The sequence below is a fragment of the Pseudopipra pipra genome, chromosome 1 (genome assembly GCF_036250125.1).
Source record: "Pseudopipra pipra isolate bDixPip1 chromosome 1, bDixPip1.hap1, whole genome shotgun sequence".
In the NCBI taxonomy this organism is placed as follows: Eukaryota; Metazoa; Chordata; class Aves; order Passeriformes; family Pipridae; genus Pseudopipra; species Pseudopipra pipra.
The window spans coordinates 28,466,525-28,492,767 of record NC_087549.1 but is presented as its reverse complement, the minus strand read 5'-3'; the positions used below and the strand labels follow the sequence as shown (position 1 = coordinate 28,492,767).

The following is a 26,243-nucleotide window of genomic DNA, read 5'->3' as shown; positions in this document are numbered from 1 at the left end:
TTTAAAGGGACAAAGACATGTATACCCAATCCCATTCTACATCTTCCTTACTCTTCAAGGAACCTGATGAACCATTCCCTAGTTCTTTACCATTAAAGAGTTTCACAGATCCGTCACCAGGTGATCTTTGGGTCCCTTAGTGTGACATCTGAGCAGTCTCTTCTCAGGCAAAGAGGTTGAATTGAACTCATGAGATGGTGAATTTGTGACTGAGATTTTCAGCCTGCTGAGAGGTTTTGATGAACCTTCCCTCCCTTTCAGAAGCACAGTAGTTCTCAAAGTACTGAAAGTCAGCACCAGTCTTTGTCAGCTCATTTTTCTTCTGTTCTTTTCCTAATTACTTCATCTACACTTGGCATATTTGGCAGGTATCTCAGGAGGAAGCCTACATGGGTCAGACCATCAGGCTCTTTTAAACTGTGGCCTGAGGTAGGGTTGAGACACCTTATATCACTCATGTTTGTTTTCTTTCAGATTGTAGGAAGGTCACCTGTACATTAAGTTCTCAATGAACTGAAAATAAGGAGGAAAAATCCCCACACTAGAATATTACCTTATGTTTCTTTCTCAGTGTTCCCAAGAAAAAAGAAATCTTATATTTTCATTAGATTTGTTTAGCTCATGGGAATAAAACTGATTTTCTGAAAAAGCACTGGTAGAGTAATTGCAAATAATTTTATAGAAGTGCACTCTTCTCCACTGAGGTTCTAAATAATATTTTGATAATCACATATTTTCCTTTGCTATCACAACTTCTTGAAAAGAAGATAATTTTATAGGAAGAAAATTTCAGAGACTCTCAGTTCGTCTCAGATGTCATGAGATTCTCTTTTATTCATTTGAATTTGTCAGACCAACACAGTTATCTTATTAACTGCATGTGCTGCCTGTACAACACCCACACTGTGACTTGACAAAAGGCCCACAAATATACTCAAATTATTTTCAGATATTTACTTCCTTCCAGACATACAAAAGTCTTGCAAGCTGGTCTCATTTTTTTTACTTTGTTTTGCTTTTTGTTTTTGTTTTTTTTTTTTGTTTGTTTGTTTGTTTTTGTGGGGGTTTTGTTTGTTTGTTTTTGCCTTAACTTCACAAAAATCAAAGAACAAACTTTGGGAAAAATTGCTATTGCAACCTTTAATTGTTCAGATGCCTCTTTAGTCAGGTAATTAACACTTTGGATATTGAATGTCATCATGTATATAATCCTTTGTGAATCTTGTCAGATTGTCTTCTTGTCACAGATCTTGTGTTCTGGTGAAGATTTTCAAACTATCAAAGCAGTATTCCTCTGGTTTTAACAGGAATTCAGCTCCTTTCGTCTCCAGGGATTTGAATCTCAGTCCTCCATCTGTTAAGTGTGGTGAAGGCATTGCTTTCTCATATAGAAAAGTTTCTGAAGGCAGTGACACTAATTTTTAGGTGTTTTCAGATTCTTATGGCAATAGGAGCTACATATGCAAATAAGATAATTAATTGTTTATATTGTAAAAAGCAACATCTTATACCAGGAAGGTGTCAATACATCCTTAAGCATTAAAATAAAATGCTTGTTGTGGAGCTTATGTACATTATAGCACACACTTCAAATAGATCTAGTGTTTCTTACACTAGGGCCAAAGTAGATGTGTAATGTTAAAGAAAATCAGGTGTACACTGAAAATGTCAAGTGGAAATCTTACAGAATCCTACATGTGAGATTGTGCCTTTAGGGCACCAGAGTAGTAAAACTCATCTTTAGTTTCGAAGAATACAGGTATCTGTTGCATCTTCAACAAAAACAGGTAGTTACATTAAATCACAGTAAATTTAAAGATATATGAGCTAGTCTAATTAATTACATGAAAAAAAGAAAAAGAACTGTAATTGAGAGATTAGTAAAGGGAATTTGGGTTATGCCAACTTTGCCTTTGCTTTTTTTACTCACAAAGTATCATGTACATTTTAGTGATGTTTCCCTTTTCTTGTTTTATCCTAACACAAAAAATAGTGTCTTCTTCCCCCCCATAACAATTTTTATTATGGTTTAGGCTTTTTTCCTACTTAAGGTCTCTTGGTTGTCACAGAAGTAGGATATAAAGGCCATTAGGCCAGTAAGGTACACTTCAGATGAGTCTCTTAATTAGCTGTTAAGGGTTGCTTGCAAGTTGCTTTAAGGATGTTTCTTCCAATCTCAAATGGAATGTGTTGGCACACATCCCTCTTAGTTCCTCTTGAGAATGAAATCAAGACAAGAAACAAATTCGTCCCGGTCCTATCAGTAGCGAAGGGATCTGGCATAGCATACCTCTGGATTTGCCTCTAGTTTTGGAAGTAAGTTTCTTTAGAGCATCTTTTCTCAAAGATCACATGACTTTCTGTAGTGGGTTGACCCTTACCAACTGGACAGAGGAGAGAAAAAAAACCAGCTAAGGATTCATGAGTTGAGATAACAGCTGGGAGAGGTCACTTACTGATTACCTCCATGGGCAAAACAGACTTAAAGTGGGGATAGTACTTAAATTTATTATTAACAAGATAAGAGCCAAGGAGTGAGAAATAATCTTAAAAAACCTTCCCCCCACCCCTCCTTCCTTCTATGTTCTCCCTCTTCCCCCCCAGTTGTGCAGGGGGATGGGGAATGGGGTTGGTCAGTTGTTGAGCCACTGCTCAGGGAGAGGAGTCCTTCCCCTACTCCCGTGGGGTCCCTCCCACAGGAGACAGTCCTTGATGGACCTCTCCAGTGTGAGTCCATCCCTCGGGCAGCAGCTCTTCCCAAACTGCTGTTCTGTGGGTCACTCCTCCATGGGGTGCAGTCCTTCATGAATGAGCTGTACCGACGTGGGTCTCCCACAGGGGCCACAAGTCCTACCTGGGAAAAACCTGCTCCAGCGTGGGCTTATCTTTCCACGGGCTGCAGATGTCTGGCAGGACCCCGCTCCATCTTGGTCCTCCCACATGGTCACTCTCATGGTTTGAGAGCCCCAAAAATCCAATTCCCTAGTCCTAGCCCCCTCTCACATCTCAACCCAACGTGAGATGGGTTTTCCAGACAACCACACGAGACTCAAAATGGGGGAAAGGAAATACATATTACAATGACTGTACAAATAAATACTACAATACATTATATACAATCTTAGCTATCTCTACCATGACATAAGTATTTACAATGGATCAAATCTCTTCTCCCTTCCTAATAAAAGTCCAGGAGGGAAGAAGGAAAGATCTCTTCTTCAGAGTGGCAATGTCTCTAAGGCAGCAGGTCTTCTTCTCATGCAGCAGCATCTGTATCTGGATCTCTGCCAGTACACATGAGGGTATCCAAGCCCTCGTGGCCCATTGTCTTCAAGCGAGGGTCTTCTCTTCTGTGGACTGCATAGCAGGGACAAGACTCGCTTCACCACAGTCATATCATGGGGTGTAAGACCCCCATGAAGGTCCCTTCCTCAGGGGATTCATCCCTGAGTCAGAACATTTCGTGCAGCTTTCAGTTGGAAGCCTTTGCCTCAAGAGTTCTACCAGAGCTCCTGTGCTCTGTCTCAAGCAGCGGGAGGGGGCCAAGGTCACCCTCTCCACATTCCTTTGGTCGTCCTGGTCCAGGTTTCCAGGACGCTTTGAGCTTCTCAGCTCTTCTCTGCAGTGCATGTTGCACTTCACCCTTCCCTTCCAGGAGGTGAGGGGTCTCCAGGGAGTTTGGGGGGTTTTTGGTTTCAGTTCTTACCCCAAAAACTCTGTCTGCAGAGCTTAGGTTTACTCTCTCTGCTGCTGGCTCTCGTTCTCTTTCTCCCTCTCCTTCCAGGAGTTCTCTCTGTGTTGCTGCCTGCCTGTTGTTGCTGCTTGGTGTTATCTCTTCTGGCTCTCTGCCACCATTTCTTCGGTCAGTGCAGTTCTGCCGCCGCTTTTCCGTATCTCTTGCTGTGGCTCACAGTGGAGAAACACCCCTCGGCTTATAGCTACAGGTACATAGTCCAGCTTAACACTGTTCCAAGTCTCTGCAGCCCCAGCTGGGGGCTGGGGGGGCCAGAGCCCCCCAGGGGGGCTCCTGCACTCACTCCTCGTGGCTTTACAACATGGCTACTTCTTCTACAACCAAACTACAACTACCTTCTCTTCCGTTCTGAGTGTGGTATGTTTATATTTTGCAGAAGTGCTCATTGGGTAAAACTTCAAAACTTCAAGGGTCACCACCCCCTGGGGTTTTATCATTTTATAACTTCAGGGGGGAAAACTGTTTCCCCCCACCACAGTCACAGCCTCTTTCATGCATCCACCTGCTCCAGCATGGGCTCCTCCATGGGCTGCTGGTGGGTCTCTGCACTCCGATGGTCCTTCATGGGCTGCAGGGGCACAGCTGCTCCACCATGGTCTGCACCACGGGCTGTAGGGCCTCAGCTCTGGCACCTGGAGCACCTCCTGCCCCTCCTTCTGCACTGACCTTGGCGTCTGCATTGTTGTTCCCATGTTCTCACTCATATTTCCATGTTCTTCCCTGGCTGGAATTCTTTCTGCACCACAACCTTCTGTTCTTAAATATGTTATCACAGAGGTGTTACCATTAATCCTGATTGGCTTGGCCTTGGCCAGCAGCAGGAAACCCATCCTGGAGCTGGCTGGCATTGGCTCCATGGGAGAGGGGAAACTTCCAGCAGCTTCTAACAAAAGCCACCCCTGTAGCCCACCCCCCCCTTCCCCCCCAAACCCCAGCCACAGAAACCCACTACGCTTTCATATAAATGGTTTACTTGTTCTTCTTCAGACAGGGACCTGAAATGTAAGTTGTACTCTCAGCACACTGACCTTGCTACTGCAATACCTTGTCTAAAATGGATTCCATACCAAAATATTTTGGAATTATGTACCTCAGAAGAATTTTTTTCTCACTATTCTTGTAGAAGTTGCTAGACAGAGTCTGATATGTCTTTGAGTTTTTCAGCAACCACGGTGTATCTACTAGTTTGTGATAACCAAGCAGTTGCCAGGTGTTTGTTATTTTGAGGTCTGCTCTGTAGGGGTACTTACCATGAGGTGAAACAGGCATTTATCTTCAGGGCATGTAGCATTTTGTAACTTTTGTTTTTCTGCATCCTAACAGCAAAGCAGCTCTCATAGCCTTTGTGTACTAAGCCAGTGCTATGGGATACTGTATGCATTTGTTTTACAGGTGACCATTTTATGGCAGAAATCAAGCAGATATTAGAACTCCAAATATTGAATCTGTGGTAATCGGTTTCAAAAATAGATAGGACAGAAAGGCTATAACCCAAAGCAGGCATTGCTTAAGGGCTAAGACACAATTTGTGATTAAAGCACTCAGAAAACAAAAAGTATTTTGCTTATATTATAAACTGGTTATGGGAGAAAACCACCTTAGAGCAAATGTGGTGTTTGTTGTCTACTTATATTTTATATCGGTCATTCGCATTCTCTTTTTCTTTGCATTTAAACTTCTAGATAAGCTTTGATTTTCTTGAAAGTGTCATTAAACTCTTTGTTGGAGGTTCACACTTGCATTTCTACGGTGAACAGATCTTCTCATCTCATAAAGAAACAAGCAAGGCTTGAGTATAAAGGCTTAGTTCACTGGATATAGGAATATTTCAGTCTGATCACTGATTTAGACTTCTTTATAATTATCATCATGTGAACTTCTGTTTCATGTGGGTAATAATAGCAACAAATCTTTATTCCCTTTCATTTAGACAAGTTGTTAATAAAAAACCCTCTTTCTTATCAGAAAGGTACTAAAAAAAAAACCTGTTGGGTTTTTAGTGGTTTTTTTTTTTTCAATTTGTATTAATTTCCTTTCTCTTTCCAAAGCAAGAATGAAATTAGCATCGGTTCTTGACTGGTATTGTTCTTGTTGCTTAGCAGCAGTAATGCAGGCGCATGGGTGGGTCTGCTTCCAGGACACTTCTACCAGGATTTGAGCTCTTTGGGGCACTTTTCACATTAACAAGATAATGTCGAATTTGATGTTCTTTAAAAAAAGCACAACAAACCACGACCCTGAAGCTCAGTCTCTGTTACTTATTTTAACTGTAATGTGGTTAAAGGGAAGGACAGACAATACCCATAACGTGATGCCTGTCTTGCAGGATGAATGCATATCCTTTGGTGGCAGTGCATTTTTTTATTCATTATTTGTATATCACTTCTTCTGTGCCTTGTTTTATACAAAACCCACAAATTCTATAAACTGAAATTATTTGAGTATTTTAGAGGATTAGGAATTAAATAAGTAACCTTTTTTTTTTTTAATAGCTACCATTAAGTGGTTGATGTTGTAAGTGATTAGCAGTTCTATTTGCTATTAAAAAGTCTAAACTCCTGGAAGAGTGGAGAATTCAGACCTGCTATCTGGTCTTTTCATGTCTGCTATAAAGGTATGCCTGCAAAGATGACATGAAATCAATATCCTTTCTCTATGATTTCTGGAGTTTGAGCCATATTGATACGCAACATCTGGCTATCACAGATCACAGAAGATTTGCTCACACCCCTTTTGCTACAGATCAATTTCTTCAGTGGATTTAGTAGAGGAAGAAACTTCAGATTTGCTATATGTGTGTATTGCATATACAGTTGTGTGTCCTTTGGAAAAGAGGAATATGCAGGAAAAGATACTTAGGTAACTAACCAAATGAGTTTGTTGCAGTAGTAATGGTTGTATGCAGGCTTGTGAACAGCAGTATATTAATGTTGGATATAATGTACAACTATTTTGGTCCCTGTAGGGACATAGATATTTAAACTATTTTAATGGACCATTAAGTTAAATAGACCATTTTTGTCCATTTAAAATTAATTTAAATTATTATAAATTTTTTACGTTCTTCTAAACTTTATTTAAACCCACTTATTTTAAAGATTAAAAAAAAATTGTTGTCATAGAGATACTTTTCCAGTAATATCAATTGTGATCCTTCAAGAGCCAAAAGTTTGGCTACTTTTAGAGGATAGCTAGTATAGGAAGTAGCTAGTGAAATGATCTGCTCAGTTCTACAATTTTTAAAATGCATATCTTTCTCAGACCTTCTAAACCACTCCTGTTTTTCCCAAGATTTAAGTGTGAGTTTGAATTCTACTGACTGAGCTAGTTTTCAGATTTTTATGGACAAAAGACTCCCTATTGCCAGCCCTATGTATATAAAATTCTACATCAGTAACCATCTGTCAAAATGGACTCACTTTTTTAGTGTAAATATTTAAGTTGCTAGGAAAAATATTTCAGACTCTTGTAAATGAAAAAAGGTAGTATACTGGAGAGTGATATTATGCAGTGGTTATTACTTTGTCTGGAAAAAAAATCAATACAAATGGCATGAACCTGTAGGAATTAGAATAAGAAATACATTTAAGGCCAGATAATGTTTATTTACCTGTCAGTCCTGTATATTCATTGGATTCTCTGGTATGCTAAGGACTTTATGGAGTAGCTCAGGTCCACACTAATGGATGATCTGTGGCAGGGGGAGGAAACAAATGTACTTTATTTACCATTAGTGCCATTATAAATATTTAAGAAGGCTGAATACTTCTTACTTCTTTGGTAATTTTCTTAACTTTATTTCAGCCTTTTTTTAATCCCTGCAAAACTACTTCTTTGCCTAGCTCTGGTAAAGAAATGTTTTTGTGAGTAAAACATTTGTTATTTGTAACTTTTCTACATAAAAGTCAAACTTGTTACCCGGACCTGACTTTTGCAAAGATGGTCTGTAAGTGAAAGTCAATTACGTTGCTAAGACAGAAAGCACTGATCCATGCCAAATTTTTCTGTCCATTAATTAATTTTTTTCTTGATTGCTAGACCAATATGTTATGTATTGTTTCTGCATTTCTGTTTCTAATAAAAATTAGAACCAGAGTTGCTGTGAGCTGTTTTTAAAAGTTATGAACTTTCCCAACTGGTAACTTTCTTAGCTGAGCTTGCTTGGAATAATGTATAAGTATTCAATTCTAATTGACCTTCTGCACAAAGTTACCTTCCTTTCCATATCAAAAGATGACATGCTGATCACTGCAGTATTTGGTTAGATCAAGGAAAAGGCCTTTATAGTCACTTTTAATCAGAATGTATAATGAAGGCTTCCTTCAGCTCCACAAGACAAACTGAATGCTTCCCAGTGTCAAGGCTCCTGCATTGCAAAAGTCAGTCCTGGATGTGAGGTGAGGATTCAGAGAAATTCACAGATCTGGCCAATTAGTCTGGCAAGAGTAATCACTGACATCAGCCATACAAAATCTCTGCTTTCATGACTCATTCTTTTAGCCTCCAATCTACCAGGTGCCATGCTGAGTCCTGCTATCACATCATTATTTTTGTGAAAAGAGGAAATCAGGAGAAAAAAAGTAAGTGAGGTAAGGAGTTTGTATCAGAAAAAGCAATTGTTTTGGGTTAAAATGAAATGCTCTATTCTGAGTTAGTTGACTTTCTTATTAAACATTAATTGACTAAAAATTACTTGTCATTGTTCTGGTTACTCAAACAAGTATTTTATACAGTCAATCCCTTTGTTAGATGGCTATATAAGGACTGCAGGCTGAATAATTTTTTTACAGCAATATATTACTGAATTTCAGTCTGTGGTATAAACATTTTGTTTCTCACCAGTCTTTAGGGGAATTCCACCTTGAGAGAGAGAAATTCGCTCTCCACACATGCCCACCAAAATAAAGTCTATATCCAGAATTCATGGATATAGACATATATGGGGGATACACATATCCCCCACAAAATGACTATTTCTTAAAGTTTGTTTTTATCTTTTTATTCTTCTCTAATTCATAGCATGGGAGATTCTCAGCAGCCATGTTCAAAGCATATTCTTTTGAATGGGATGTTGTAAAGATGCAGGAGAATTCTTATTCCATTTTAACCAAAATATAGCTGTGTCAAAAATAATTTCCAAATGCAAAAAAGTAATTGGAAAGCAAAGATAAACAATTTGGGACAATATCTTTAGGTATGGAATGAGTACTGAAGCATGGAAACGAATGGTTTCTATGGTAAGATCTTGTGTTTTGGGTTTTTTTGAGATGTCACAGCAGCATAGTCACCTTAACAAGAGTAATATCACTTTAATTCAGAAAAACTGAATAATAACAACTCATTTTTATTCAATGGCAACACGAGAAATTTCTTTTGGTTCAACAGTGACAGTTACCAGTCTCGTAAATTGCTGTCTTACAGACAGATAGATCCAAGAGTGTTTCATTTTTAACAGAATACTTAGTACTGTCCTAGTGTCTATAACAGAAATTACAGTAATGATTTCATTATCAAGCCCTATGTCTCCTTTATTTTCTCAAAGAGAATACTTTGTAGGTTTCCTGAAATGTGTTATAGCTTGTAATAAGCTTTTATGGGCAACAGTTGCTGAATCATTCAATATCTTCAGTTACACAGTGTCTACTTATCTCCTTTGACAACTCTTCATTGTGATAAAATGTATGAGAATAAACATATACGGTGAATGCCTATCCTAATTTGTCAGCCTTAAATGAATCTTATTCACTATCAGGTTTTTTGTAATTAAAGTGGGCACACTGTTATTGGAAATAATGGCTTAGTTGGTAATTTTTATTGATTACCAACATACATTAGAAAGAGATAAATGACCAGTCTAATTGTTTGTGGATTATTGTTTCCTGTGCACTCGTTGCACTGGGTCACACTGAAATAAGAGATAAATTTCTCAAAGAGAAGGAGATAACTATTTTGCTGTATCTACTGCCCTACTGTTACTAATGTTTGTTCTTTTCACTTTACATGTACTTGTTTTTGCAAATGATAAGCTTATTATGCGTCTTTTTTACATGATAATGGTGAACACAGGCTGTCTGTGCTGGTTTTGACTGGAATAGAGTTAGTTTTCTTCACAGTAGCTTTTATGGGGCTATTTTTTGCATTTGTGCTGGAAATTGTTGATAACACAGAGATGTTTTAGTTATTACTGAGCAGTGCTTACACAGCACCTTTTCTTCTCCTCACCCTGTCCCACTGGTGAGCGGGCTGGGGTGCACAAGAAGTTCCCATATTTCATTTTATATGTGAGTGTACATGGTATTTTCTTTGGGTTAAATGTCATGAAATTAAGGTCTATTTTAAGTTTTGATAGTTGTGTTAAATAAAAGTAATTTAAAATATTGAAATATATCCACACCCACTGCAAATTTACCTGCAAATTCTCTTTATTTTTTGTCTTCAATGACATGAAAATTAACTTTTTTAAAGGTTTTTTTTTATGTCTATGAAGTATTAATCTATTTAATCCCTTATCTTTCAGGTTTCTTTGAAATAAATTTGTACATCTTTTTTTTAATTGAAACCAATACAGAAGAATTTAGTTTATATTACTTATACGATAATTAATGACTTTTTACTGATAATGGTAAAAATTACAGTATATCTGATCACTTCTCTGGCTTTCTTTTATGAGTTTCATTATGCTTTAGATTTTTTCTCTTTTATAGTGGAGAATTAAAGTGAAAGAAAAGGTAAATCTAAATTCAGACACTCCGAATATGCAGCCACTACCTTTTTTACCTAGCATACTATGTCAGGAATATGCTATATATTGCATTACATGTATGACCTAACTCTTCTGTCTTCTCTGTTATTGTGTTGTTCGGCCAAGCAAAACCAAGTAGAACAAAATAATCTGAATCGGTATTTTACAGTCATCAAAATATGAATTGGAAGGGACTTATGTAGGTCACATATTACTGCCTCCTATTTTAAGGACTGTTGCTCACTCTAGATCAGTTTAGCAGTGGTTTTGTCTAACCAAATCTCAAAAAATTTTCCTAATATCCATATAGAAACTCCCAAGCTGGAATTTGTTACTGCTGCCCTTATTATTCCTCCTGATACTATGAAGATAGACCAAAATTCCAGGTTCAGTCTCACTAATGCTAAGTAGACTTCTACCCAGACTTTGGTCACACTATGATCCCATATCTGACATATATCTTACAATAAGCAAGCACTGCTAGCTTAAACTCCACTTAATGTCAGCTGTGATTCCTGAGTTCTGCAGAGCTTCTACTAAGTCTTAAGTCTAAGTCTTTTTCAACCTAAACCTCTGAACTGTAGCTCTGTCAAATTGCATGTCAACCACTCCTTTCAATTTAGTATCACAAGCAAATTTTGTGAGTGCACTCTGCCTCATTTCTAGACCATCAACTGAAAAAAAGTGCACATACAGCATGGCCTGTGCTCACACTTCTGATTTCTTTCAACTAATTGTAATCATTATAATTTTTATTTCCAGTCCATAAAGTAACAACAAAGTCAGATCCAGAGTAATTGACATGCTCACTTCTGGTCATCCAAACCAGTGACTTTTTTCCATGTGTTTTTCAGCTACCTTTGTCTGATGTCTAAATTTTATGAACATCCTCTCAGCTTCTCATATGTTCACTAGTCCTTGGTGGGAATGAATAAAGTTTCCAATATCAATACATCTCAGAGTATTTTCACATTTTATAGATAATTAAAAGGTTTCCCAAACTGAGCAGCAGTGTGAAAAGCAGAGAGTTTTCCCAGACCAATGCCAGTGTTGGCACTCTTCATAGAGTCATAGAATAGTTTGGGTTGGAAGGAACCTTTAAAGATCCCCTAGTCCAACACCCCTTTGCTGTATCAGTTTAATGCATTTAGAAAAAAGAAGTATCTAGAAAACAAGTAACTTTATGCCTTGAACCTATGATAAATGGAAGTGCAGCAAATCCGAAGTAAAATAAAGAGTTTTATGGCAGCAAACTCTGGGAAGGACTTAAGATACTTTATTTTCCATAATTTACACGCACATCCATTGTATATATATATATGTATATTGTATATATATACATAGATATTTTGTACCTTATAAATGACTGTATATTCTGGTAGCATAAAGAGTACTTAGATGTCTTCTTCTGCAACTTGGAGCATTGCTATTCACAATACTTTCATGGATCCAACCCCTAGAAGAGGGCCACTGAAATCAGCGAAAGCACTTTTCTGGAAATCCTTAAAATTGGATGAAAAGAAAAGGTTTATTATTTAACATTTAGTCCTTTTGTAAAATGTATATTTCTCATGTAAAATCATATCTGTTCCTGAGCTGAATGTTTCCCCAGGGATGTGGTAAGAAACCAGTTCTTCTGGGGTTTCCTCTGAGGACAGATTGTTCTCTTTAAAACAAGATAGGAGTGAATACCAACTATGCACTTTAGTACAACAGCATATGCTGATCAGTGGAGCTCAGGATGTAATCACATATGTTCTTTCATCCCATATTATGCCCCTCTAGGTTCTTACATTTTGTATTTCAGTTAAAACTCAAAATCAAACATATAAATCAAATTTTTGGCATTCCCTGTTGGCATTTTATTCTTACTATTCCAAATCAACTGTATTACCTGATTATTATATTTCTCTATGTTATCCTTAAATGATGGCTCTCAAATACTGGCTTTATTAACAAGTACTTCACAAAATCTTTTTTTTTTTCTTAACCCCTTAGCTTAATTTGAAACATGAACAGAATTTGATCTAATATGGAATCTAATAAACTATTTGGGAACACCCTGACTCATAACTGAGTTATGTCATCAATAAGATAAGGCGTGCCTGGTCTAGGAATGAGAATGAATAGTGCTTGCTGTACTCAATGGAGGATGTGTTTGACCCACTGTGGAGTTGCAGAGAAACTGAGGTTGAATGGCATCTGAGGATGATCTGGTCTAATCTCTATTTAGAGCAGGATCAGCTAGAGCAGGTTGTCTAGGACTGTGTCCTGCTGGAGTTTAACTGTCTCCAAGGATGGAGAGTCTACTATTGGACTGGGCAGCCTCTTGCAGAGTTTAACTACCATCACACTGAAAAATCTCTTATTTTAAAATGGAATTTCCCATAATTCAATTTGTGCCTGTTGCCACTTACCCTGTCATTGAGTACCACTGAGAAGAGTTTGTCTCTGTCTTCTAGACTCCTTTGCACCTGCTTTTTTTATAGACATTGATAAAATCTCCCCTGTGCCTTCTCCATTTTTTTATATGGTGAAAATCAAGTGGTTGTGCAATTGGCTGAACAGAGGAACAAGATAAATAATGTTCCATACAGCAAATAAAATATTTAATTTACAAGTGTCTTGCCTACAATACACATTCACTTACACAAACAACACCTTGGAAGTGCTGATAGCCAAAGCAGAAGATATTTCCATTTTAAAACTGAGACTTGCTATATGGACCTCATGACTCTGTCTTTTCCTCCCTCATTTACTTCTACCTCTATCACTTCTATCACTCATACCTTTCCTGTAACTCCACAGGCATATGGCACTGCTTGTTTCAGAAAATGACACGAGACCTCAGGCCTGGAGTGACCATGACTTTCTCCTCTATTCAGCTTCTTAGTACCACGCTACTGACATGTGGCATTGCTCTCATCTTTCTGCACCCTACATTTATTTAATAACTGGCAGCACTGCAGGCCCAGTACAGCAGCTGAGCAGCCCTGTGTGTTGTAGTCAATACCAGCCCATAAAAGACACCTTAGCTTGTTATGTGGTGCTATTATAATGATAATAGTAACAGGGTTCAGAAGTTTCAATACCTGAAAAGATAAGGCTATGCCAGTGAAGAGTTGCTCCCAAGCTAATTACCTCCTCTTTTTAGTAACAGTTAATTAGCTTTGATAGACAACTGTTCAGGAGACTCCAGTAATTCAAGTTTTGGAGCTCTCTGAGGAATCTGTACATGATACAGACATACTCTATATACATATATTCTATGTATATTGTTTCAGCACTCTCTATAAAAAAAATAAATTTTTCCACTTGCAGAATAGACTTATGCTGCATGCCTAGTGTGGAAGAACACTGGAAGTCCTGAGGTGTGGATGATGACAAATGCATATCCTTTACAGGTTGTTTTGGGTCACTAGACAGGTTCTGCAGTTATGTGCTCTGTAGCATCTCCAGAATGTCTTTGCTTTCCTCCCTCTGGCTCTGCTTCTTGCAACCGGTGATGTCCGTTTGCTGGTATTATACACAAATTCTATATTACACATTAGATAAACCTTAAGAAATTGAGAGGATGCTTGTACATATCATTATGAACAATTCTCAGAGATGGTTCCTATACTTACAGAATCGTCTCCCACTCCATTACTGGAGATAAATGGAAGAAATGGCATCAGCTTCAGGGGCTCTTTGTTTCTAGAAACATTTTAAGCCTCAGAATCCCATATGTTTTGAAGCAGATTTTTTTTTTTAATTACAGTATAATTGAAAACAAAACAACAAAAGAATTGCAAGGCATCAATACACTAGGCATTGTTCAAATTTTTTGGGAAGTGAGAGTCCTTGTCCCACAAGATTATTGTGCCTGATGCTGATCTGGCAGAAGGAGCCATCTCTCTCAGCCCTTAATGTGAAATGTTGATACTTCAGCTTTCTGTCACAGTCAATTCAAGTGGAGCCCAATACAGATACACACATCTGTGTAAACTGTTCTTTGTTTCCCTTTCTAGGATAATTAAGTAAAAGCCTACTAGATGAGCACAATTAGTCAAAATTAATCACTTTCAGGGTAGCTAAATCATGACAGATTAATTGCTGGTATCTATGCCTGCATTAGGATTTGTTTTACCAGCAGAAATACCTAAGTAGCTCTCCTGTTCTAGTAAATCATTGCTCTTTATATTAAAAGATTGTAAATATTTATTATAATCAATTATACTTTTAATTAACCTTCAAAAATAAGGTGGTTTTAACTACATTTTATATGGTCGATATTTGGCTGTGCTTATGCCAAGCAAATTATTAAACCTGCAAGTGTTCAAGGCTAGGTTGGATGGGGCTTTGAGCACACTGGTCTAGTGGGAGGTGCCCCTGCCCATGATCTTTACAGTCCCTTCCAACTCAAACCACTATATGATTCTGTGATTATTCTGATGTCACTTAGTTTCTTTCTGAAAGTCCACGGTATGGAATGCCACTCTGAGCAAAACAGTCTGACATTAGTACTGAATGCACTTTGTCACAAAGGCTAGGACTCCATTTGTAGAGGCAGTTCAAGAATTTAAATACATTATGATGTTATATAACATAAGGAAGAAATTTTTCATAAAGAGGGTGGTGAAAACTGCAGCAGGTTGCCCAGAGAGATGGTGGATACCCCAGCTCTGGAAACATTCAAGGTGAGGTTGGACTCTGAGCAATCTGATCTAGTTAAAAATACTTTTGCTCATTGCAGGGAACTTTGTACTAGATTACCTTTATAGGCACCCTCCAATCCAAACTGGTTTATGATTCAATTTCAAGCCTCTGGTGATAAGATTTCACATTAATTTTTTGGACAGTCAGGAACGCAGTTTCTGTGTATTGCTAACACATGAGAGATCCATTACCTATTTGCTTTAATCCATGCAAAGTTTGCTCTATAGAAAGGGCACTTAGAAAGTTGGGCACTATAGAAAGTTGCCCAAGCTTTGACGTCACCTTCATTTTAGCCATCCAAACATTAAGCTTATAAATTATTCTGGTTATCTGATTCTGTAATGACTGGAAAGGAAACGAGAGAGGTATTGTCAAAGGATGATCAATTCCACACAGAAATCTGTACTGTGAGCGCATTAATTAATTATTCTTAGTGGCTAAAGTTATACAAGATGAATCCAAGCACTTACTGCTGGTAACAAAGAAGAAAAAAGAAAGACTACCATCTGCTGAGCAGATTTCTTAAGGTTGGATAAGAAATCTGATATTCTGTCAAACTGGCTTTAAATGGTAGTTTTTTGGATATTCAGCTTAGTAAGGGAGGCCCTATCCTCTGCAGGCAGATCTCTCCCTGTTGACTTCAAATACACCCAGAACTTTTTAGTTTTGATGTCTGACTTTAACATAGCTTAGGTTAAATAAATGCCATTCACAAGGTCTTACAAGTCTGATGGTTATTTAGGTATTACTGTTGGTTTTGTGTTCAAGGTAATTCCTTATTGGTAGAAAACAACTAAGAGCAAAAACAGATTCGTGAACCTGTATTTTTTAAGATATTACTTTAAAGTTTATGATTTCCATTTATGATTTTCTGTATTTTAATATTAAGAATTTTGACAACTCTCTAATACATGGAATTAGAAAACATAATTCAAATCAATGACAGACCCTCTGTATTTTACTGCTATTGTGCCAAGAACATACCTGCAGTGTTGAAAATGGATTTTTTAAAAGAAAGGAGCCAAAACCTTGACAATCTCGAATTTTATTTTGGGGTTCAAGTAGAAATCACCAGAAAAAAGCTTAGCTCCCTTGTTAGGGGATGAGTGGGAAAAGTACAATGACAAAGAAGAAGAAGAAAAGGATATCTTAAATATAGATTAAAAACTCTCAGTAAAAGGTAACAAGGTACTGACCTAGAACAGATTGAGATTAATGACAAGTGGTTCTGCTATTGTATTGATCAGTGCCTGTGGCTATTTAGTAGATGATAAAAGACACTACATTGATTAAGGCTACTGGCAAAATGTTTTAGATGTCAAAGCTGCAGTACTTTTCCTAAAGCTCAAAAAAAAGCCTTTAATTAGGTGCATGCAATGGAGTATATGTATAAACACATACATACACATACCTAAAATACTTAAGAACTGCTGGCAAAGGCATTGCTTTAGTAGTACAAACTCATTCAGGTTTGCTGAAAGAAAGGATATTGAAATGTCTGTTACCTGAGAGATCTGTTTCACAGTTAGAATCTTCATGGGGGGAGAAGTATAGATCTGAACTAATTAGTGACACAGTAGAAATTGCTGAAATGTTGGTAATATTAAAGAGAAAATGAGTAAAAATAGGAAGAAGGCATAAAAAAAAAATCTTCACCATGTAAAGAACTAATTATAATAACATTGTACACTCTTTGGTAAAATACTGTTGGGATTATAAAACATAATTGAAGTTCCAGAAAGCACAGCAATTACCTCAGAAATGAATGTTGACTTTGTAGAATCAACCAGGAAGCAAAAATAGTTCTGGTGCAAGTATACAAACGTGTTGTGAATTTCCTTGGGTTCGTTTTTATCTGGTTTTCAGAGTTCCAGAAATATCTATTCTATTTCTTCTTGGAACAAATAGACTCTTGATGTGGTCATGGTCAGAACACTAATCTACCATACACTGAGTTAATTCACAGACTGTATCAAAGCATGCAAGTAAATCAAAAGCTCAGGAGAAGTATATTCCACATGCAGAAGCAGTCCCCCAGTGTAAAATGGGGAACTGCAACCTCCTTAACTGGGTGACTTATGTTCAGGTATCTTTTACCATTCACAGAGATTCTACAAGCAGGATATACAGCTTAAATGTTCAAAGCAATTATTTATTGTCTCATATATGCAGCTGATAGCAAAGTCATGCTGCTATGATTAGTATTAATTTGCTCACCAGCCCTGAGGAGACACCAGATGAGTCTCTGCTGGCCAGGCAGTCATCAGTCAGCTGTAGAAGTGCTGCCTCTGCTCCTTGCAAAGGGCTGATCCTCAATCTTACTAAATGCCCATTCACTGATTCTCTGTGTTTTTGTCTTAGGGCTGTATTCCTCAAGAAACCTTGTCAGTTGTTTTTCTGGTTTTGTGTTTGGGGTTTTTTTGTTTGTTTGTTTTTGTTTTGTGTGTTTTTTTTTTTTTTTAAATTTTCCTTGAATCTTTGAATTGGTGGCTATTATTGTCTCAATAATTTTACTTCTGTCTGTGTTTTTGTTTTTCTTATTTTGCCTGGATTTAATTTTTGTACTTTGTTACACCTCAGCAGCAATTTTCTCTGACATAAAGCTGCCCAGCTGTGCTATACAAAACTGGGCTTTTGATCACAGAGAGATGAATCTCTTGGCCATGGGTTACAGTGTATTATAAATTTTTCCTTACCTATCTGGTATACTTGATCAAGCTTGTGTGCAAAGGTCCATCTGTAAATATGCATACGTAGTTGCGTGTAAAGATACATAAATATTCCTGAAATTATCTTAGTGCCTTTCCAGCTCCCTGATCCTAAATTCACTGTCTTACAGTCAGCCTGGCAAAACTCCAGACAAATATCTACATAATATTTTATAATAAGTGTAATCTAAATAATAGATGGATGAATAAAAATTTGATAAATAGATCAATAAAAATTTGATAAAAGATGTTATTTCCTTTGTATGATTTTTATTTTTTGTTCCATGCAGGACATAGAAATGATACATGTCAAAATGAAAATGTCAACATCTGCTCCTCCTATATGATTTTACTTCTTCTATGTATACTCACTAATTGAATCTGTCTGCAAAAGCATTAGAAATTTTTTAGGTTGGTCAGTTCTGTCCGGTGAAGGGGATAGAAGTAAGAATGTTCTTGTTTCTGCTGTGGAATGATAACTGGACTGTTTGACTAGTTCTCAAAATTTGAATGCCAATAAGAGGAAAGAAATAATTAAAAAATAAAACTTGCTACTTTTTGACTGTGAAAGATAGTGGTAAGGACAAGGGAAAAAACCAGTTAATTTATGTGTTTATGTTATAATATCTATATCTGAATTGTCACCCTACAGTCCCTAGTTATTCTGTGCAAGAAATTGTTTCATATAGGAGAGATTACTTGTGCCCTATGGCAGATGTTTAAACTAAATCAGATGAATTGCACCCCACACTGGCAGATGTAATTATTACGCTATACTACATCATTTTTAAAAGCCATGGCATTCAGGTGAGGGCCCTAGTGACTGGAAAAAGGGAAAAATCACACACATTTTAAAAAGGGGGTCCTGTAAACTATGAAATGGTCTGCCTCTCCTCTGCACTCTGTGAGATCATGGACCCTACTACTTGAAATTATTTCAAGGCAAATGGAAGATAGAGTTTAGAGACATTTTCACTGTCTTCATCAAGGGCAAGTCATTCCTGACTAATCCTGCAATAGAGTGACTGTGTTGGTGGATAAGAGCAGAGCAACTGATGCCATATGCTTTGACTTCTGTAAGGCCTTTGACATGGTCCCATACAACATTATTACTTGTGAATTGGAGAGATATGGGTTTGATGGATAAGGAATTGACTGGATGACCACATCTAAAGTTGCAGTCAGTAACTCAGTGTTCAAGTGGAAACCGGTAACCTTCAGAGGTCCATACTGGAATCAATACTGTTCAATATCTTTGTTAATGACATAGACAGTGGGGCTGAGTGCACCTGCAACAAGTTTATGGATAACACCAAGCTGAGTGGTGCAGTTGATACACTTGAGGGAAGGGATGCCATCCGGAGGGTCCTGGACAGGTTTAAGAAGTGGTCCCATGAGAACCTTTTGAAGTTCTACAAGATGAGTCCTGCACTTGGCTTGAGACAATCCCCAGTATCAGCACTGATGGTGGGATGAATGGATATAGAGCAGTCCTGAAGAGAAGGACTTGGGGATATGGGTGAATGAAAAATTGGACTTGAATTAGGAATGTGTACTTACTGCCCAGAAAGACAAGCCTATCTTGGGCTGTGTACAAAGAAGTGTGGCCAACATGTCAAAAGAGGTGATTCTTCCACTTTATTTCACTCTCTTGAGAGTCCACCTGGAGGACTGAATCCAGCTCTGGGGCTGGCTGGCATAAGAAAGACATGGAACTGTCAGAGTGGGTCCAGGGGAGGGCCATGAAAATGATCAGAGGTCTGAAATACTACTGCTATGATGAAAGGCCGAGGCGGTTGTTCTCCAGGTTGTTCAGCTTGGAGAAGAGAAGGCTCCAGGGAGACCTTACTGTGGCTTTTTAGTACTTGGACTTATAAGAAAGATGAAGAGAGCCTTTTTACCAGGGCCTTCAGTGACAGGAAAAGTAGCAATGGTTTTAAACTGAAAGAGGGTAGGTTTATATTGGATATATAGAAAAATGTTTTTAATTATGAGGGTAGTGAAACAATGGAACAGGTTACCCAGAGAAGTTGTGCAAGCACAGCTTCCCCATCTTTGGAAGTGTTCAAGGCCAGATTGGATAGGACTTTGAACAACCTGATTTAGTGGAAGAGGTTTCTGTGCATTACAATGGGGGCTGAACTAGGCGATCTTTAAAGGTCCCTTCCAATCCAAACATTTCTGTGATTTTATTATGCTGCTTTGTCTTTGCCTAATGTAATTGAACTAAGTACTTCACATGAAGTTCTTCAATATAGATGTCTAAAGTTAGGTGAATTGGATCCTATCCATGGTATTTTTAATGACTAAATTAATAGGTTTGATGTTGAAAAAAGAGAGATTAACAAGGGAATAGAAGAAATAATTAACTGTGGAATTCCTTTCAATACTTGAAAACACTGTTCAGGGAAGTAGAGACTTGGCATGCGTAATTGTTTTATTATTTCAATTTTGTTTCAAAGGAACTTTTGGGAAAAGTGTTCTTTTTAAATATAAAAATGCTGCTGAAGCAATATGGCAAGACCATAATGTTTTTATTATAAAAAATTGAAACATGGGAGACTGAGTATCACTTTGTTAACATTTGAAAATATGACAGTAAATATTAAACAGATTTTGAGTTGTTGTGGTTTTTTTTTTTCCCCTGAAGGTTAAAATATCACATAATACTTTAAAATGGAATAGCATAAGTAGTGCTTTATCCCAGTTGAAGAATTTAGAAACTGTTTTCACTAAATGAAGAAACTTTCACCAAAAAAATATTAATGGCACCAAAACTGATTGGGAACTCTGGAAATGATACTCAATGTTAGAAGCTTGAAGTTGCAGAAATATGTATTACTCCCTTTGTCAGACTAAAGAAGATATATCTGGGAGACTATATGATTGGTAGATGAGATCAGTAGATATTATCACACCTTCTGTTTGTAAATCTGAGACATATCTTCAACTAAAAAAAAGTAATTTAAAAATAGTGATAATAAGAGGATACAGGAAAAAGCACCCTCCAAAAATTTATTTTAAATGATTAAACATCTAACAATGGAAGGTGAAATCACAGAAAGAGTGATGTTGATTTATGCAAAGATGTGGGCATAACCTCCTTGTTAAATGCAAGTAATATGTTGAGCTATGGATATTCTTTAAGGAAATTCACAGGATTTCCTGTCTTTACTAAAATATGTCAAAAATTTGCACCTGTCTTTTCATTGTCATTGTCTTAGATTCTGTGTATGCATCTGAATACAGGATATGAATTTTTAGCTTTTATTAAAAAGAACCATTTGTCAGAACTTTTACTTCAGTGTTTTCAACTGTTTGAAGATCTCACTTTTCTGAAGGAAATTCTGATGAGTTCCTCTGCATTTCAGTGTGTCCCTTGAGAGACCTTTCAGAATTTATCTGAAATTCAGCAATTTCTGATGATGTTGTTGATGGCCAGTTTCCACAAAGAATCTGACTTTGGTGACTGATCTATTTATTTTGCAACTGTTACACTGAATCTGCCAAGCAGCTGTATAGTTTCCTCCAGTAAAGAGAGAATATGCCATATCTATGCCACATCATAGAATCATAGAATGGTTTGGGTGTGGATAGGACGTTAAAGATCATCTAGTTTCAAACCTGCTATCATGAGCACAGACAACTTCCACTAGACCAGGTTGCTCAAAGCTCCATCCAAACTGGCCTTGAACACTTCCAGGAATAGGGTGTATTCCACAGCTTCTCTGGGTATCCTGTGCCAGTGCCTCAGCATCGTCACAGAAAAGAATTTCTTTCTAATAACTAACCTAAACCTATTTTGTTTCAATTTAAATCCATTAACCCTTGTCCTCTCACTACATACCCTTATGTCTGGGGCTAGGGCATAAAGTCCAATGAAGGGACTGTGTTAATGTGGGACAGCAATGATTAAGGACTCCTAAAGTCAAGAGTCAGTTTAAAGCTGACATACTCTCCATACCAGGGTAACTATCATAAGGTTCACTTTTTTCCTGTTCTATAGGTTAGTTTCTTCATCCCAAATGGAGAAACAGTGAGTAAAATGCCAATTTCAACCTTAAACTCATGTTATTTATCAATTAAGCAAATATAAACAAATTGGTTAGCTTTCTTGGAATCTCATAATTTTCTAAATCAATTAGCAATCCTGGGGATTAGAAAAGCGCATGTAATTAGTTTCAGTTATCCTGCCCAATACACAAGCTACTGATATTCTATTTCACCAATCCTTTACTTTTTAACCAAAACTTGCAAGGAAACACTAAAAAATAAAATATTGAAATATTGAATTTTCATTTTTTTCCCTTTAAATCTTATTCTATGTATTCTTGAAGTTCCTTAAGTACATTATGAGAATTTTCAGGTCTTGGTTGCACAACATAGGTATTAGTCTCTTCTGTTCAGTTTGTATTTCAATACGATTACTCTAAACATAATTCCAGACAGTGAATTTTTCTTGATTTTTTTTCATTTCAATGGAATTTTTTTTAGAGAAAACAAAACAAAAAAATACAAATAAAAATATTGCCATATGGAGCAAGAAAAAGAGATAACAAGTTACTAGAAACCTTGATTGCTGAACTGGAATTAAAAAACTAATGTGGCCTGTTTATAATATGACATCAATGTAGTGTTAACCAATGAAAAAGGAAACATGATTCCTAAACATATCAGAACCTTTCAGATCTATATAATGAAAAAAATTCATACATCTCTAAAGCTTACTGTTGGTTTAGTTTTGTATCTGTCAAAGTATTCTGTATTGTTTAAGATAGCATACAAGATTTTGTGCAGATAAACATCAAATTGATGAAAATATATTGTTCCTAGTTTTGTCTAGCCTTACATTTCCTGGGCTGAGAACTGAAGCAGAAAAATCAAATACTGTAAAACTCATTCCTGATAAAACTATTTCTTGTGTTTGTCTTGTATGGTCTTTAGAATATCTGGAAATGTAGCAACTGTCCTGTTCTATCTTGACTCCACAAGGGGAGAGTGAAATAATTTTTCTCCTGCTCATATTAGCATGCCTTATCTTTATTTACTGTCTTTATTTACTTATCTTTATTTACTGGGACTGGGGTTGGAGTTGGAATCACATACAAAAATGGCAAGAGGTGCTTCTCTTCCATAGCTGTGGAAGAACAAGGGGTCCTATATATCCCAAAGAGAAAGATTTTGAAAACAGTTTTGACTAATTAGCAACAATGTCTTTTTCCAGAATTTGTACATCTTGTCTCCTCACATTGTTCCTCAGTTAGAACCAGGACAGTAAATTCACATCAGATATATTGTTTGCCTTTTAAAGTACAGTAAAACAATTTTTATGGAAAGAGGAGAATTCAGATAGGAGACTTTTTAGTTGTCTGTCAGAGAAAAGTTCTCAGACATGGAAACCGTACTGAACTACACTGAACCATATGTAATTAAAAATAATTTAGTTCTCCTGCTTTTACTTTTGTGATTTCAAGTGGGGTACTTTTTCTCCAATAATTCATTTTTTAAAATTCCCATAGCACATCTATCCATCAACGTATTTACCTAATGTAATATAGCAAGTGCTGTATGATAGAAAAGTGAAAGAATCAAGTTAGGATTTCAGCTTTTGAACAGCTCTAAATATAGTTTCTATATTTATATAAGAAAATATATTTCTTATATTTTTACATTGATTTTATATAGTAATTGAATTATCTGTGAACATTCTTTGTTAAACCATGGGGTATTTACATAAATATTTGCTTTGAAGACTCATAAGAAAGAAATACAGGGGCTGCCAGTGTGTGATAATGTGACCATTTCAAGATCCTCATAGCAGTGGCACTTTTTCTTAGGAACTTTTTATCATAGAATTACAGAATCATTTAGGTCAGAAAAGACCTCTAACACCATCAAGTCCAAGCAGTAACCCAGCACTGCCAAGTCCACCACTAAACCTAATCATCACATCAACATGTCTTTAAAATATTTCCAGGGATGGTGACTCTGATATTTAGAAATATCTTGACTGATATCCACAGGTTGCTTCATTATTTTATTAACTTCCAGATGACAACATAGGTTACCTATGTATTTCAGGATTTGTTGAATTGAGGCCATGAGAATGAGAGTACAGGAATCTAGATCTATGACAAAATGCTATATTTAAAATGGGAGCCAATATAAGATGGCACAACAATTTTGTTCGTTCAAATCACTACTGTCTGTTCAATTTATTAGGAATGAGCCAGTTAGTTTGTTATCTGTTTAGAATACTTTTAAGTATCTAAACACATCACTTATCTTCTCAAATCCTTGTTTGCTTTCCTCGAGAGTCTTTTCTTGCGTGGGAGAAATATACTAAAATTAAACAAATATATGACCTTACAGCGACTCCAAAAAAGCAATTTTTCTTCATTTCAATGCTAGTTTTTTATGAAATATGCATGAGACACAAAACTGACATCTGCAGATGTACACACATTTCTGATCCTACATCTGTTGGTTAAAATCAAAACAAAACAACCCTAACAAGAATTATTAAAAACAACAGAGGAAAAACTTTCACTTTGGAAGCTCTTCAGTTAAATCTTGCGGGAATATTCAAAGCAATATGCTCTTTGAGTTCTGGTTGTTTTATTTGTTTTTATTTTCTTTTCCAAGTCTTTCTGGACCAGCTACTGGAAAGGAAGCTTTAGTAGCATCCTGTGACTACCTCCTGTGTTCACTGTGTGTTGAAACATTACCTAATTGTCTCATCACCGTGACTTCAACTGCTTCAGTGGCTTTGTGGCTTCAAAGGCTTTGGTTGCTGACACAAGCAGAGTTGCTCAGTCTCTGATATAGGTTTGTGATGCACTGCTTCCTAATTTTATGAAGTTTGCAGAAAAAAACCAAACAAGGATATTTATAATCAAAACATGCAGACGCATCTCTCCACATTTGCCGCAACCTATGGCTTTCTTTGTTTGCTAGTATAATTCCATGATTAACCTGGTACTGAATGTCAAGTTACACAAGAAGGGCACTTCTCACTGCGACATCCTGGCTACTCTGTGCTGGGAGTCTGTCAGGTAAGAAGAAATGAAGGGGCTGTGCCGTATAAACATCTAGGGCATGCTGCATTGTAAAATTTTATTGATAATTAAAGTAGTAATAGAGCTTAATGAGACAATATAAAAATTGTGTGGCTATTTTTCAGAGTTGAGTTTTTAAACCTAATATAGCAAACTGAGATTGAAAATGTATTTTGCACATTTAATTACATAATTTGTTTAAGCAATTTACAGGGTGCCTAGAGGTTTTCATAAGGATGTTTTCTACTTCTGCACAAATTCAATTTCCTTTCTGTTGCTCAAGAAATTCTAATAAGATTAAGATGAGTTTAACTAGAGCCTGAACATTTCAGATCTTATTTCTCTGTCCTTTTTACAAAAGGAATCAGAAAGAACAGAAGGCAACCGCTCTTTTCAACTTTTGCTGTATCGTACAACTTTTTCTTTGACTCCTCTTGTTCATTTTTCACTGATTCTGAACATATTCAAATAGATGCCACTAGAGACACAGACCACAATGATTGTGGCTTTGGTGTGATGGTATGGATTTAAGAGGATGTTAGTGTTTCTAAAAAAAAGCAGAAGCAAGTTGTTTCTATATTTAATTATTGCAATGTCAGTACTCGGGCCTTGGTCTTTTTTTGCTTTGTAAACTTCGGGTAATGTAAGTTGGCTATGGTGACATCTTGGAGGATGCACGCAGGCCTCTGTATTTAGGCAAAGTGTATGAAACAGTTAAAAGTATCTAATGCTACTGTGGAAATCTAAGTGTGATGTAGCCAGCTCTTTTTGCACTGTGATTAAAAATCCCAACAAAACATTGTGACTTGTTGCATTTAATTTTATATGGGAAAGAATATCAGAAGTTAGACAACTCAATTGTAACCACCATTTTTTTCTCTTCCAAAACCTCAGGTTGTCATATGGGTTAAGATTTGCAGTAGCTTGAGTTTCCAAAAAAAGCCTGTAGGAAACATATGCCCACTACCCACTGAAGCATGAGAGCACCTAGCAGCAGCTAAAGCCTCCATGGAGGACTGGGAAGACCCAAAGGCATTTTATTTCTCTTTTGCTATATAAGAATTCTAATTTCACATCAGAATTAAAAGGTCAAAGAGTTTCTGCCTTTATTTCGTTTTAATATAATAGAAGTAAGTTGACAAGGTCTAGGAGCTCTACTAAGCTGAGCAAGTTTAAGATGGAACTTATGGTTCTGTCCAAACTCATCATCACATCTTAAACAAACAAGAACATAAATCCTGACAAAGTTATAGTGCATCAGATTTTCTTCACAATTTGCCAAG

At 36.8% G+C, this 26,243-nt stretch overlaps 1 long non-coding RNA gene across 1 annotated transcript in view; it reads left to right on the top strand.

The window, feature by feature from the left end:
- Positions 1–25,986, top strand: part of LOC135416459 (uncharacterized) — an 82,941-nt gene extending 56,955 nt beyond the window's left edge. The window contains exon 4 of the long non-coding RNA XR_010431590.1: positions 25,855–25,986. This is a non-coding gene — a long non-coding RNA (uncharacterized LOC135416459). The remainder of the gene's footprint in view (positions 1–25,854) is intronic.
- Positions 25,987–26,243: the final 257 nt, after the last annotated feature.